The 13,054-nt window shown below is 50.0% G+C and overlaps 1 long non-coding RNA gene across 1 annotated transcript; it reads left to right on the forward strand.

Annotated features, from left to right (window-relative positions):
* Nucleotides 1-9,439: 9,439 nt before the first annotated feature.
* On the forward strand, nucleotides 9,440-10,746 carry LOC118606878. The gene is made up of 2 exons (XR_004952679.1): nucleotides 9,440-9,720; nucleotides 10,462-10,746. It is a non-coding gene; the product is annotated as an uncharacterized LOC118606878 (long non-coding RNA).
* Nucleotides 10,747-13,054: the final 2,308 nt, after the last annotated feature.

Genomic DNA, 13,054 nt, shown 5'->3' on the forward strand with positions numbered 1-13,054 from the left:
TACTTACTGGCATGAGACTGTTTTAAATCACATGTTTCAGTTTTAAACTTACATTTTTCATGCCTTGGTGAAACTTTTTCATTTGATAACTAGAGGTATTTGGTCTGTTGGGTTGATTTTATGGACACCATCATGAATTACTTAATTTGGGGTGAGTTATTTAACTTCTGCGAAACTTACATCTTCTCATCTATAAAATGAAGATAATACTCTCCTCCTAATAATTGCAATGCGTTAGATATGGCACATTTTCCAAATTTTCAGCATGTATTTGTGGGCCTTCCTTTAGCCATCTAAAAGACATCCAGAATGTTCTTCCTTAGCTTCATTTTCATCTGAGATGTCTAAAACGTCATCGATTCAACACGGGGATTTTTTAATGTGATACTGTTAACATTTAGGCCAGAGAAACCTTTGTTGGGGGGCTGTCCCATGCTTTCTAGGACATTCAGGCAGGTGCTCTCTACTCGCTAGATGCCAGCGGCAACTCCTATCTTCGTTGTGACCACTAAAAATGTCTCCAGATCCTGCCAAGGGTCCCCTAGGGATGAAACCGCCCCTGGCTGAGACCACTGCTTTAACTTAAAAGGGTTGAGTTTCTAGTTATGGAGTTTCAGGCACATAGCCAACCCTGGGGAATTCTCCAGACGCTACACCTGCATCTCTCTACCTGTCTCGATGTTAGCTTGTCTTTGCCAAGAGAGGAATGGGCACTTAGCACAGAAAAGAGACCTCGCCCAGAACTACTTTGTGACTAAAGAGTGTTGCTGGAAACTTTGGTCAAAGCGTATGGTTTTGAGGCTATGGTTATCCCTAAAGAAAACAATTAAGGAATTTGCTGTATCCTTAATTCCTCTGACCATTCAATCATAGTCTGCTTCCAGAAAAAATGTTGGAAAAGTGTTATATATACTGTACTTTTACCAAGCATGAAAACCTTTATAGTGATTCTATATTACAAATGTCATTTGATTCATAATATATGTGTCTGTGTCCATGGCTCCTTTGGCCTGCTCAATAATCCATCCATCCATCTATCTATCCATCCATCCATTCATCCATCCATCCATCATCAAAGATCTTTAGGAACAACCTATCTAAAAAGACAAAATGCTAAATGTGTCTTAGTCAAACCCAGAGAGACTTTAGAGTCTCCAATATTATACACTTTTAAAGATTATATATATATATATATACACACACACACATATATACAATTGTTATAATTATATAAATATAAATAATTATAATACAAAATTATCATGATGATTATGTAATGATTAAATATAATGGAAATAATTGTATGTCAGTATAAATAGTTATGCTATGTAATATGTTACACAATATTATTTATATGTCACATACATACGTATGTCATTATAAATGATTTAATTAGAATAAGGTACTCTGGGCATATGTTCCTCATAAAACGGAATTAGGCACAGAACTGGCACGTGTTAGAAAGAAGGAAGAAGTAATTTCTGTTCTGAAGGATATTTTAATATAGTAGGACACAGCAAATGAATTAGTACAGCATATTTTTAACCAAAAAAAAAGTATAGCTTAATATCAGAACATTATTAAATATATATATTCTTGTGAAGTAAAAGGATTGACTGGTAATAAAGAGGCTGTTTTCTGTATGAAAACTTATCTCCTTGTGTTCTTGCAGGCACTGATTTTGTCGTGCTGAGCCTCTGTATATCCACTTATAAAATGCCTCATTTCTATTTATTATTGGAAGTTTGCACCAGGTCTCATTTTCTGAAGAATCTGAGAATTCTACCTCGGTTGTTATCCTAACTTATTCCTACTTTTCTTCATTACTTACACATTTTCAAAATTATGTCTTCATCTTTTGCTTATCTGAAGGGTTTTTTCCCTTACTGTGTAAATATTTGAGTCCAGTGGTTTGAATCTGATGAGATGTTTGTTTGAAGCTTGATAAAAAAAAAAAAAGATGTTATGTACACAGGGTTTTTTACTCTACAAAAAAAAAAACAAAAAAACAAAAAAAACCACGGTAAGTTTTAATCAGTTCAAGCCCTGCCGGAGCATGTCCACGTCACAGCTACACTCACAAACGGTTTTCATTAGAAACTCCTTTTTTTTTACTCACCGATTTTCATTTGCTTCCCATTTTCACAAGTTGTGGCTTATGTCTGCAACTCATCATATTTATCGAATTCCAAAGTCAAATTATTCTTAGTTTATTTGCGTCAAATGAGATCTGCCCTTGTAACGACCAACGATTCTCCGGACATGGCCACGTGACCCTTGGCGAGGGCGACCGGGTTCTAGGAAGGGGTGAAGGTGTGCAGGGAGACGGGGTCAAGGTCGTCTCGGTGAGCTCCCCGCCGCCAACGCTGGTCTCTGCGGGGCGGGCGCGGGCAAGCCCACACCTTATCGCGGGGCAGTCCCACGTTCCGGAGTCGGTCGTCTGGTTTATTTTTCCAGGTTTACGCGATCAGATCAAACACATAGTTATTGATAACACAGAAATCTGTGCCACACGCGCACACGCGAGCGGCTCAAACAACAGAAATGTCCTTTCTTACAGTTCTGGAATCAAAGTCGGTGTTTGGTGAGACCGATTTCCTCAGCTTGCAGATGGCGCCTTCTGGCTGTGTCCTCACATGGCCTCCTCTTTGGGTGTGCGGGGCTGAGGGTGGGGGGCGGGGGGCAGGTAAGGAGGGAGAGAGAGAGAAGAGAGAGAGAGGGAGAGAGAGGGGTTGGGCGCCACCTCTTATAAGGCCACCAGTCCTATCAGGTTATGAACCCGCCCTTATGACCTCATTTAACTTTGTTCACCTCCCTAAAAACCCATTTCCAAATACAGTCCCATTGGGGCTTTGGGCTTCTACCTATAAATTTGGGGGCGCACAGTTCAAGTTATGAAAAATGCTAAGATTATAATTTTGTCCCCAGATTTCCAAGGTACAATTAAGCACAGGGATGCATGAGTAAGAGCCCCCATGCTCTTTAAACAAGGTTTGTGGGGAGCTCTCTGGACCCTGAAACCGTGACGTGTGTCCCTGCTTCGTGTTGGATCGCCCTGAATAAAAGCAACCCCAAATGGAGCAAAGCAACCCCAAATGGCCCCCCGGCTGGTCCGCCGGTCCGGAAGCGGCAGATTTCCTCCTCCTGCTCCTGGCTTCAGGCGTCGGCGGCCGAGCCCCCCGCATCCCTCCCGACTCCGCGCACCGGGTGTCGGCCTTCCTGGAGGGGGCCGTCAGCGTGGGGGAGAGGACATGCACTCTGCAGAGCGGGAGGCACAGCCCTCTGTTTACCCCACGGCCGTGCCAGGCCCGGGGCCAAGTCCCGAGGATGCCAGAGAAAGTTCCCTAGCTGGCTTTGCCCCCACGCTGGACAGAGAGAAATCAAATCGCCCAGGAATCAGTGGCAGCAAACTCTTGAGTGACAGGGAGAAACGGTCGACAGGGCCAGGAAGGCCCTGGACCAGGCACTTCATCTCCTTTGGGGGAGGTCAGAGAGGGCTTCCTGGAGGAAGTGACCATGGGCTTGAGATGATTTTTTAAGTCATAATTTTCATGCTTGTTTTAGACACTTAAACGGAGGTCTTGCTTTCCTCTGGGCAATTCACATCTATCCGGGCACTTTAATGACAGTGAAAGTGGCTATTTAAAATGTGACTTGGGGTTACTTGTTGGAAGAATTTTAATAAAACTGCCCTGATTATGGATGCGCCTGAACACAAGCAGAGAGCATCGGAGGGGAAGAGATGATCGTCCTCCTCTCCCTTACAGAAGCCAGGAAGCCAGGGATGAACAGGCTTTGGGGGAGAGGCCGGGCCGGCAGCCTGATATGGTGGAAGGCGTTTTTTTTTTGTTTGTTTGTTGTTTTTTTTTTTTGTGGGGGTATTTGGATTTGCTGTGACCCCAAGTCCCAGGACAAATGCAGGAATGTGGGGCTTGGCTAAGTCACTCGAGCGTGGTGGTCTGTGAACCGATCTCAGACGACCACGAGGAATGAATGGCATTTCTGAGCAGAGTGTGCCGGTGAGCATTCCCACCTGAGTCTTATTCTCCATCCGGTTCCGATGTGTGGTTTTCTCTTATCGAACAATTCTGGGACACCCGCTGCGTGTCCCACAATTCAACTGAATTCTGACCCTATCTGCCTGGAGACAGCGTCAGGTGCCACAGGCGGAGGACCGGGTCCTAGGAGGCTGCCCTCCCCGCAGCCCCCGCCGACCTCAGACGCCAGTCACGGGTCTCAGTCCGCGCCTGCGCTTCCGGCCCACGGGCTACAGAGGGGAGGCTCCAACACCCTCCTCCTTAGATTTGATCAATTTGCTAGAGCAGCCCACAGATCTTGGAGAAACATTTCGCCGACACGATTGTGGGTTGGCGATGAAAGGGTATAATCCGGGAAGAGACACGGGGGGCCAGGTAAGAGCGAGGGGCGCCATGCCGTCTCCCGGACCACCGCTCCCCCAGTCCCCCCGTGTTCACCAACCTGGTTTCTGTGGAGGCTTCAGGATGTCGGCACGATCGATAACCACATTGACCCTGGGGGTCGATTCAACCTCCAGCCTCTCTCCCCTCCCTGGAGGTCAGGAGGTGGGACGGAAAGTTCCAGTCACAGACTCGGTTCCTTCCGCCACCAGCTCCCATCCTTAGATGCTTAACCTATTAACCTTCTGTTCTCAAAAGACACCTTTATTGCTCTCGTTTCAGGCAAGTCCAAGAGTGTTGGGAGGTCTGAGCCAGGAATGGGTGAAGACCAAATATATGAACTTATTATTAAAATTCACGGTATCTCCCCAGCCCCATCTCTGAGATCATTCAAGTCCTTGTTGCGAGATGAGGATGGGGCCCGGGCTCTTAGCCCTTGACTCTTAACCCTGGTTGGGCGTTAGAACTGCCTGAGAGATGATAATGAAATAAACTTAACAACAGTGAAGTGAGAATTCCCGACACCTCCCCCGATGAGTCTGATGCTCAGCCACAATCGTCGCCACCCCTGCTCCGGACCGACCTTCGGTGAAAGAAACGTAGCTTTGGGGCCTGGAAGCAGAGCTGGGAGGGGGGGGCACAATGCACCGGGGCGGGGAGGACCCAGGCTCCGAGCTTCCGGGAGGAGCATCCGCGGAGCTGTGATGACCAGTGTCCACGCCGCGGCCCACGCCAGCGGGATCGCAGCCCTGTGATCTGGCACCAGGCTTTTTTATTCTATCTTCTAATTCACGGCCAGGTTTGAGAGCCAGGGCTGTGGAGCCCGTGAGCTCGCCCCAGGTCACTCACAGGTCACTGCCCCGTCCTCACCACCACCCCCCACCCCAACCCCCGCTTCCAACTCAGATGACCCCGATGCTGCCGTGTGACCGTGGAGGACAACGCGCTGGGCCGAGGACACGGAGCAGCCCAGGGACGTCCTGGCGGACGCGTGTCCACAGTGCTCCAGCCGGGCGGATGGCCGAGCAGCCGCCTCCTGCCACTTGAGAAATGAGTCAGGCCTGGCCACGGCCTCGGAGAAGGTCCTCCGTGGCCCCCGGTGGGTGGCTTCTCAGTGGTTCAGTCCGTCTTAACAGAGCTTGCCTGTGACTGCCGGTGGCCAGAGCCAGCATCAGACAGATGACCAACCTCCAGCCATGGCCGACCCCTTTCTCCCAGCCCTCCGGATGGGCCCAAGAGAATGAAGCAAGGGTTAAGTTGTTCAGAATGAGAAGCAGAGATAGATTTTCAACCAGTTACTTTGACATTTACGAAGCTATTTATAAAAATGATCATTTCTCAAGAAAATAAAAATAGCGAGAAACTCAAACTTGGCAATTCTAGCAGAGGGAACTAAGCGATGCAGAAAGCATTTCCAGGGTTTCCTTAAGACGTATTTTGGGTTTATTCGGTGTTCTTCCTCCTTCCTGACATTATTCAGATATTCCTCAGCCAAGATCCGCCAGTCCTAAGCCGTTTTTTTTTTTTAACCTTGCAATTTCAAACAATGTGTATTTGATCGCCTTTGTTTTCGCCGCGCATGCGCAGTGCTGGGCGGCGGGGGCGGGAGCGCCGGGGTCTGGGTGGGTGTTCGTGGCCTCGCGGCGGAAGTCACGTGGCGCCGCACGGGTGGGAGAATCTTTTTTTAGCTCTCAATTCAAGTAGAAGGTGACTCTTCTCGCTAAAAGAGTTGAGATCTCCTGCCCCCCCCCATCCCCATCCTGCACCACGCCAGGGACAAAGCCGGTGAAAACACCCTCCGGAGGGACCGAAGGCCGAGTGTCCGGGGGCGGAGATGGACCTGTCACCCCGCGTGGTCCCTCGTCGGGTTCCTAAGCCACGGCCGAGAGCCCACGGCCCGCAGGCGCGGGGCGCCAGGCAACCGCGCCATCCCCGCGGGTCCGGACCGCGTGCGGCCGGCGTAGCGCGGCTCGCGGCCGGGCCCCCCGGTCGCCGTCCAGCGGCGTCGGGTCTGCAGTCGGACCTCTCCGAGGCTTATCGGAACCCACACTTTGTCATCCCTGGTTGGCGGTGGACAGTTCGGTTAGTCCATTCACACGCTTCCAGTGGCACGTGGGCCAAGACATATACCCGGGTTAACAAATACACACTGTTCACAGATACTCGGGGTTCACGAAGCCCCAGGTGAAGGAGTCCCTTTGGGAGCCCTTAAACATGGAAACCTCCTGCTCGACTGCCGCGCCGGGTGACTGGGACCCCTGACGTCACCGTCTCTCTGTGCTGCACGCTGCGCAGCAGGTCCACGCGCTGGCGCCACACTCGGGGGCTCGGATCGGGGTGGACCCTGTCTCGCCACTGAGTCAGAAGCTCCCTCTCCCTTGTCAGGACCATTCTAGGAATATCCTGGTGAGGATGGGGAGAGTCCAGCCAAGGCCTTTTTCTTTCATAAACTTTCTTATTGTAGAATTTTAGATGTACAGAAAACTTGCAAGGACAGCACAGAGAGGCCCCACATGGGGTCACGCAGGGCTACCTGTGTGAGGCCCCGAGAGTGAGCGCCCCCCTAAATTTGCACCGTAGCTGCCCCGCTCACCGACACCTGGTCCTGGTCCCACCCGCTTGGCCCCTTGCCCAGTTTTCCCTGATGGTGATGGCCCATGGTTCACAGCACACTGGCCAGGTCTGGGGGTGGACGCCGCCGGGCCACCGGGGCCAGGCGTGGGCTTTGTCTGGGCTCCTCCGCTCCCCCCACTCTCTCTCGGACTGGTCCAGGATCCCTCGCAGCAGGCACGCTGCATTTAGCATCCCCCTCGGCTCCTCTGGTTTGCGATGGCTTCTCAGTCTTTCATTGTTGTTTAGAACGACCTTGGCAGTTTGAGGAGGGCTGGTCAGGCATTTTTGTAGGATGTCCCTCGATTTGACTTCTCTAAGGGTTTTCTCGTGTTTACACTGGGGTCTGGGGGATGTTTTGGAAAGAATACCGCAAAGGCGAAGGTCCCTTTGCGTCGTGTTGTATCAGGGGCACGTGACAGGACGTGACATCGCCGGGCATGATAACCTTGGCCATTCGTTGCTGGCGGAGTCTGCCAGGCTCCTCTGCTGTCCTTTGGAAGCAGGTCGCAAAGTGGTGTCCACGCCGAAGGGGCTTGGGGTGGTGGTAAGTCCTGCCCGCCAGGCGGGGAGGTGTTTCCATGCATCACTGGGAAATGTCCCCAAGTGGGGTGGTTTTGAGAGGTGGGTCCAAGTGTTCCCGGAACTTACTTACCTCTTTGCAAACGATGGATGACAGCGACATCAGCAGCCTCGACATTCTCGCCAGCGATGTTGACGGCCATGACGGTTACTGGTGTCTGGAGCCCAGGGGCCAGCGCCGTGTGGGCGACGCGGCACTCGTGCCGGTGAGGATTCTTGTCGGGGTGGGGGAGGGCCAAGTGAATCCAGGCGTGTGGCCCAGTGACCTCCTCTCTGTTTGGAGGACTGCACTGACCACCCATGGATAGGGGTCGGGTCCAGCCCCAGACCCACCCCAAGGCCAGTACCGGGAGCCTCCCTGATGGGACTAGACAGGAGTAATTAACGGAGACATGGCAAGGCACTCTCCTGAGGGAAGGGAGAGCTGCCAAGCTCCTCTTCCAAAGCTGTAATTAAAGAAGCGGCTGAGAACCGTTATCTTTCCCATCCTGCGTGTGTGAACGTGTCTGTCACACACATATTGTTAAACTCCCTCTTAGGTCTCGCTGTCACTTCCAGACACCTGCTTGCACGGATCACTTATTACGCCTCTACGCTTGAGTGTTCCAGCCCGCAGAGCCTCAGTCTCCGAAGGGCCCTCCCGGGCTGGAGGGAGGCGGCGGGGTGCAGAGTTCAAAGGAAAGCAAATCCGCCTTACATCTTTATCAAGTATTTCAGATATGCAGGCTGCAGGCAACCTCGTTTTAAAAACAACCTTTTTGGATGTCTTTTTTCTCCATTGGTTCCCCCCCCCCAAGAATATCAATAGCGTTATAAAAAAATGGAGTCTGGAAATTAGTATGTGAGCTCTGTCCGTCCAGGGCAACAAAGATTCAAGGATTCGGGATTCACCTCTCTGATTTGGAACCCCTGGAGGCAGCAGCTTTATCCCAGTTTATTGTTGAACCGGTTTGTAGGGGAGGAAGTGCTTCTGCCCCCAGGCGTCCGCATGGCCAGACCTGGGCCTGCTTCTCTTGGAGGCAGAAGGAAACAAGGCTGGCCCTCACTGGGGACCCGGCTGCCCTTTCCCCTTGCAACACGGCACCCCGGAGAGGGGAGGCAGGAGCTGAGCCTTGCTGTGCTCAGGGCCGGTGACATCACGGGCGACCCTTATCCATTATGATCATCAGGAAACCAATGTGGAGCTCTGTGCTCTCTGGTGCGCTTAGGGCTGCTAGTCTGGGTGGGTTTGGGGTTTTGTTTGTTTGTTTGTTTGTTTTTTCTCCAGTTGGTTGGTCTGCTCTGGACTTAGAAGATTGAGAATTAATTTTAGATGGGGTCATGGGAAATTCTCAAGGGGCCCATCCCGATGGAGGAGAAGAAATCACCTTTCGGGTAACATCTGCCCGATATCTGAAGCTCTCGAGTCTGAGGGGCTACCTGCTTCATCTCCCGGATCTCCTCATTCCCCCCTTTCCCCGTCTCGTCAGGGAGCAGACGTATTCCCCTGCCTCTCTCCCCAGCAGCGGCACAGTTTGTCCGGGGAGCTGGTTAAACAGAGTGGCCCCAGGTCCTGTGGGGGCTCTGGGGCTGGAGGGGGCTGGAGGCCTCAGTCCACTGGGGCTTCTGTGCACGAGGCTCAGAAATCTGTCTCAGAATTGTATTCATTCCCTTGCCTGAAAACACACACTTCTTCCTGATGACCTCTGGCTCATTCCCAAGAGCTTTCTGGGCTGACCTTAAGGTAAATCGACTGCATCTCGGCCCCCGCCCTTCTCTGGAACGCAACCGCAGGAACACAGAAGGAGATCAGGGCCCGCAAGAGCTCCCAGACGCTCCCAGATGCAGGGCGAGCGAGGTGGCTGCGGGTCTCCGAGCTCGACACAGGTGCCTGCCTCACTGCGCCTTTGCTGTCCTGTCGAATCAGGTCACTGCCCACACGGCGGCTGGCTTTGATTTAACCTGTGTTTTTCCAGGGAAGCTTTTGGCTCAGAACAGGCATTCCTGGAGCCGCTGGAGCTGTGAGAGGCCGGGAGGCCTCTCTGAGAGTGTCCTTGCTGAGAGCAGAGGTGACCACAGCTACTCAACCTTGAGAGGAGGGTGCCCGGCCTCCAGGGAGCCAAGTGTGTCTGTGAGTTACATCCTGCATTTCTGGTCAAGGGGAATTCGGGTTTATTACAAACATGTCCTGCTTACACTACTTGGCACCACAAAAATAAGTCACCATGTCAAGTTCAAAGTGACGATGTGAATGCCCGCGGGCCACGCATGAGGTTCTTTCATTGAACTTAGTTATCTAAACAAGATTATTCACCTGTATCACACAACCGGACACGCATATTTGCATGTCTAGTATTTATAATTCAGCACCTGCATCATCATTCAAAATAAAATATGACCTTGGGCTATAGAAAGACCGAGGTTGGCGTGACTACTCTGAGAAGATTTTTAATGTATTTCTCACCAAGACACACTGAATTTTCAGTTAGGAACTCCGCTTCTGGAGCTGGAAAGGACATTTTAAGTGGCTCGTTCTTGAACTATATACTTCACGCACACAAATATTTTTATTCGTGGTGTGGAAATGTGGAACGCTGGGGCTGGGAGAATCCTCAGGGTCTCATCTCAAAAGAGAGCCACCCGAAGCCCAGAGGAGGGCGAGTGGCCGCTAAGGTCACCCCTGGCTGGGGTGCAGGTGAGCACCGAGGTACGGAGGAGGGTGGCATCGACGTGTTCACTGTTTGCACAGGGATGTGCAGGCCTCTGCCGGCCTCAGAAATAACATCTGGGTGGTCTGGATCCCCGCCTGAACCCCTAAACTTTGTGATCCTCAAAGCTCCTTTTCTTAGATCTCGAAATTTTCCTCTCCCAGTTTGTCAATATCCAGTTACTTCCTCGGAATGCTGTGCAGAGATCAATCGGACAGGACAGTCACAAATTTGTCATCACGATCAGCTTCTGTCACGGCATTCGGATGATACTGCCCTGCTCTGGAACCACCTGTTTCAAAATGGGACAATGAGAACTCTCCAGATGGAGGAACTGGGACCTTACTTCTGTGGACAGTGGGTCTGGTAAACAGATATTTTTCATTCATATTTTGTGTCCTGAGGAGCATTGATTAAAAACTAACAGAATTTTAGAATTATCAGTGGAACGAATGCCCCATGTAAATGTGTACTTTATAGTCCCACTAAAATGCTCCAAAGAAAATTAAAATCTGGAAGCGTCGTCTTTGGTTTCCCTACTAACTTTCATTGCAAACCAAATCGAGGAAAGTTAATAACAGAACAGAAATAATTTTTTTAAAGTCCACATAAAGCTTTGGAATCTGGAGTGGATTTCTGAGAAATGGATATGAAAATAATTTCTCAAAGCAGCTGGTTTGAGGGTATTTCTAGCTTGAAGATCTTAAAAAAAAAAAAAAGCTCGAAGGAGTTTATCACCCCAGAATTATATTGAAATTCATTAATTAGGATAAAGCCACGTGCTTTCCTCATGAGCATGTTAATCACATCGCGGTATCGCGGCGTCTGGAACAGACAGGCAGTCTCGGGAAATGAGTCAGTGGGCATTCGTTCACGCGTCTGGCCTCTCACGGTCCGAGACCCACGAGACCGGTTTGGGGCCAGCGTTCTGCTGGTGACATGCCACGGAGAGTGGAGAAGGACCAGACCGGAAAACCCGAGTCCACCGCTGCTCTGGCCTCTGTGTTTCAACTCGCTGCGCGTGCTCAGTTAAGCCACTTACGCATCTGCTCTTCTCCTGTAAGGCGAGGGCCTCGGGACGGACGGGTCTACAGCCCCTCAGATCTTAAACCATGATGGCCGTTCTAATGTCCGACCCTCTCCAGGGCCGTCTGGGTCGGTCCCGAGAGCTCCGTGGGGCCTGGGAGAACCGCCGGGCGTCCGAACACCTGCCCGCGTGTGCAGACAATGAAGGTTGGGAGGGATTTAGGCAAATGCGTTCGGAGGTGTCCGCTCTGCCAACCAGAGCACTAACTTACATTTCCCTGGTAATTTTGATATTTTACAGGATCCATTGGGATTTACAGCACCCAAAATGTCTGCTACCAGTGGTCACATATTAACCTACGCGAAACGCGCCCCGGCCAGCATGTCGGCCAGTCCAAACCAACAGACCTGGAGCCAGACCCAGACCCTCTCGCTCCAATCCTATGTTTTTTCTTTTATTATCTCAGCAGCTGGTCATGTGACCTTTGACATTGTACTTTTAGTAATTCCTTAGGCTTTAGTTTCTTCATCTCCAAAATTAGAACTTAACCCAAGCAATTACTAAGGCAGTCTACCTTTAAGATTGTATACTACAAAGTAAACCTATCTGGCTTTGTACATAATTTGAAGAGTCTTGGTATTAAGAAGTCAGGGAAAGCCATGCATCGCAGAAACATGCATTTGAGGACAGACTATATCCTCATTTTGATAAGATTGAGGAGTTCTGTTTCATTTGGGTTAAATCTTTACATGCCAGAAATCACTGTGGTTTTGTACTCATCAGGGACGTTATAGAAATTTCAGCTTCATCATGACCTGAGGAGGTGAGACCAGTTTTCAGTCTGGGTTTGAATTCTACTTGTTCTGTGAACTCAATAAAATAGCTGATTTAATTCCTTTCTTTGCTACAGTGAGAGATTTTGACATGGTTGCAAGATATGCTGCATTTTTTAAAGGACCAAATAGACCTCCATCTTCCTAAATGCGGGACTATCCGATCCCCAGGAATTTATTCCTATTAAACACAGCAACCACAGCAACAGCAAACACAAACAGTCTCCATAACCTCATCTGCCTCGCTTCCCCAAAGTAGAATTAGTTTCTGAGGACATTCAGTGAGATGCCTGGAGAACACTCCGGCAGCTAGATGTGGAAACCGGTTTCCCAAGCAACACACTCTGCCTTCTCGCATTTAGGGGCCCTAAAGCATAATGACTGCCTCCTACCATCCCCAGCCAAGTGACGTGAAATCGTTCTATCCGCGTTTACTGAGCTTACAGGGAGCTTTTGCACTTCACTGAGAACAATAAGTAGGGACCAGTCGATGAGGAAAGCCTGCCATGACTAGAGAGGCCAAGCTATACACACAGGAAAAGAGAGAAAAAGAAATCCGCCAAACCAAACAGAGGAATCCAGGGAACGGGATGCTTTTCCGTGTGTGTGTGTGTGTGTGAAAAAAACCCCACTATTTTGTATTCTCTGAGGTTCAGGATACATTGCTTCTGCTAAGCAAAAAAGGGTTTTACAAGAAAAGGGAGCAAGCAGAGGATAAGAAAAAGGTGTTAAAATAAAAGATAACTGATAAAACTTAAAAAAATCAGTGAGGGGTTAGAATATAAAATAGAAAAAATCTCTTAGACAAGAGAATAACAGCAATAGAGACAGAACATACAAGAAAAAAAAAAACCGACCTGGAGGATCGATGCGCGGGGCCCATACGCAACCAATAGG

The sequence above is a fragment of the Rousettus aegyptiacus genome, unplaced genomic scaffold (genome assembly GCF_014176215.1).
Source record: "Rousettus aegyptiacus isolate mRouAeg1 unplaced genomic scaffold, mRouAeg1.p scaffold_m13_p_8, whole genome shotgun sequence".
NCBI lineage: Eukaryota > Metazoa > Chordata > Mammalia > Chiroptera > Pteropodidae > Rousettus > Rousettus aegyptiacus.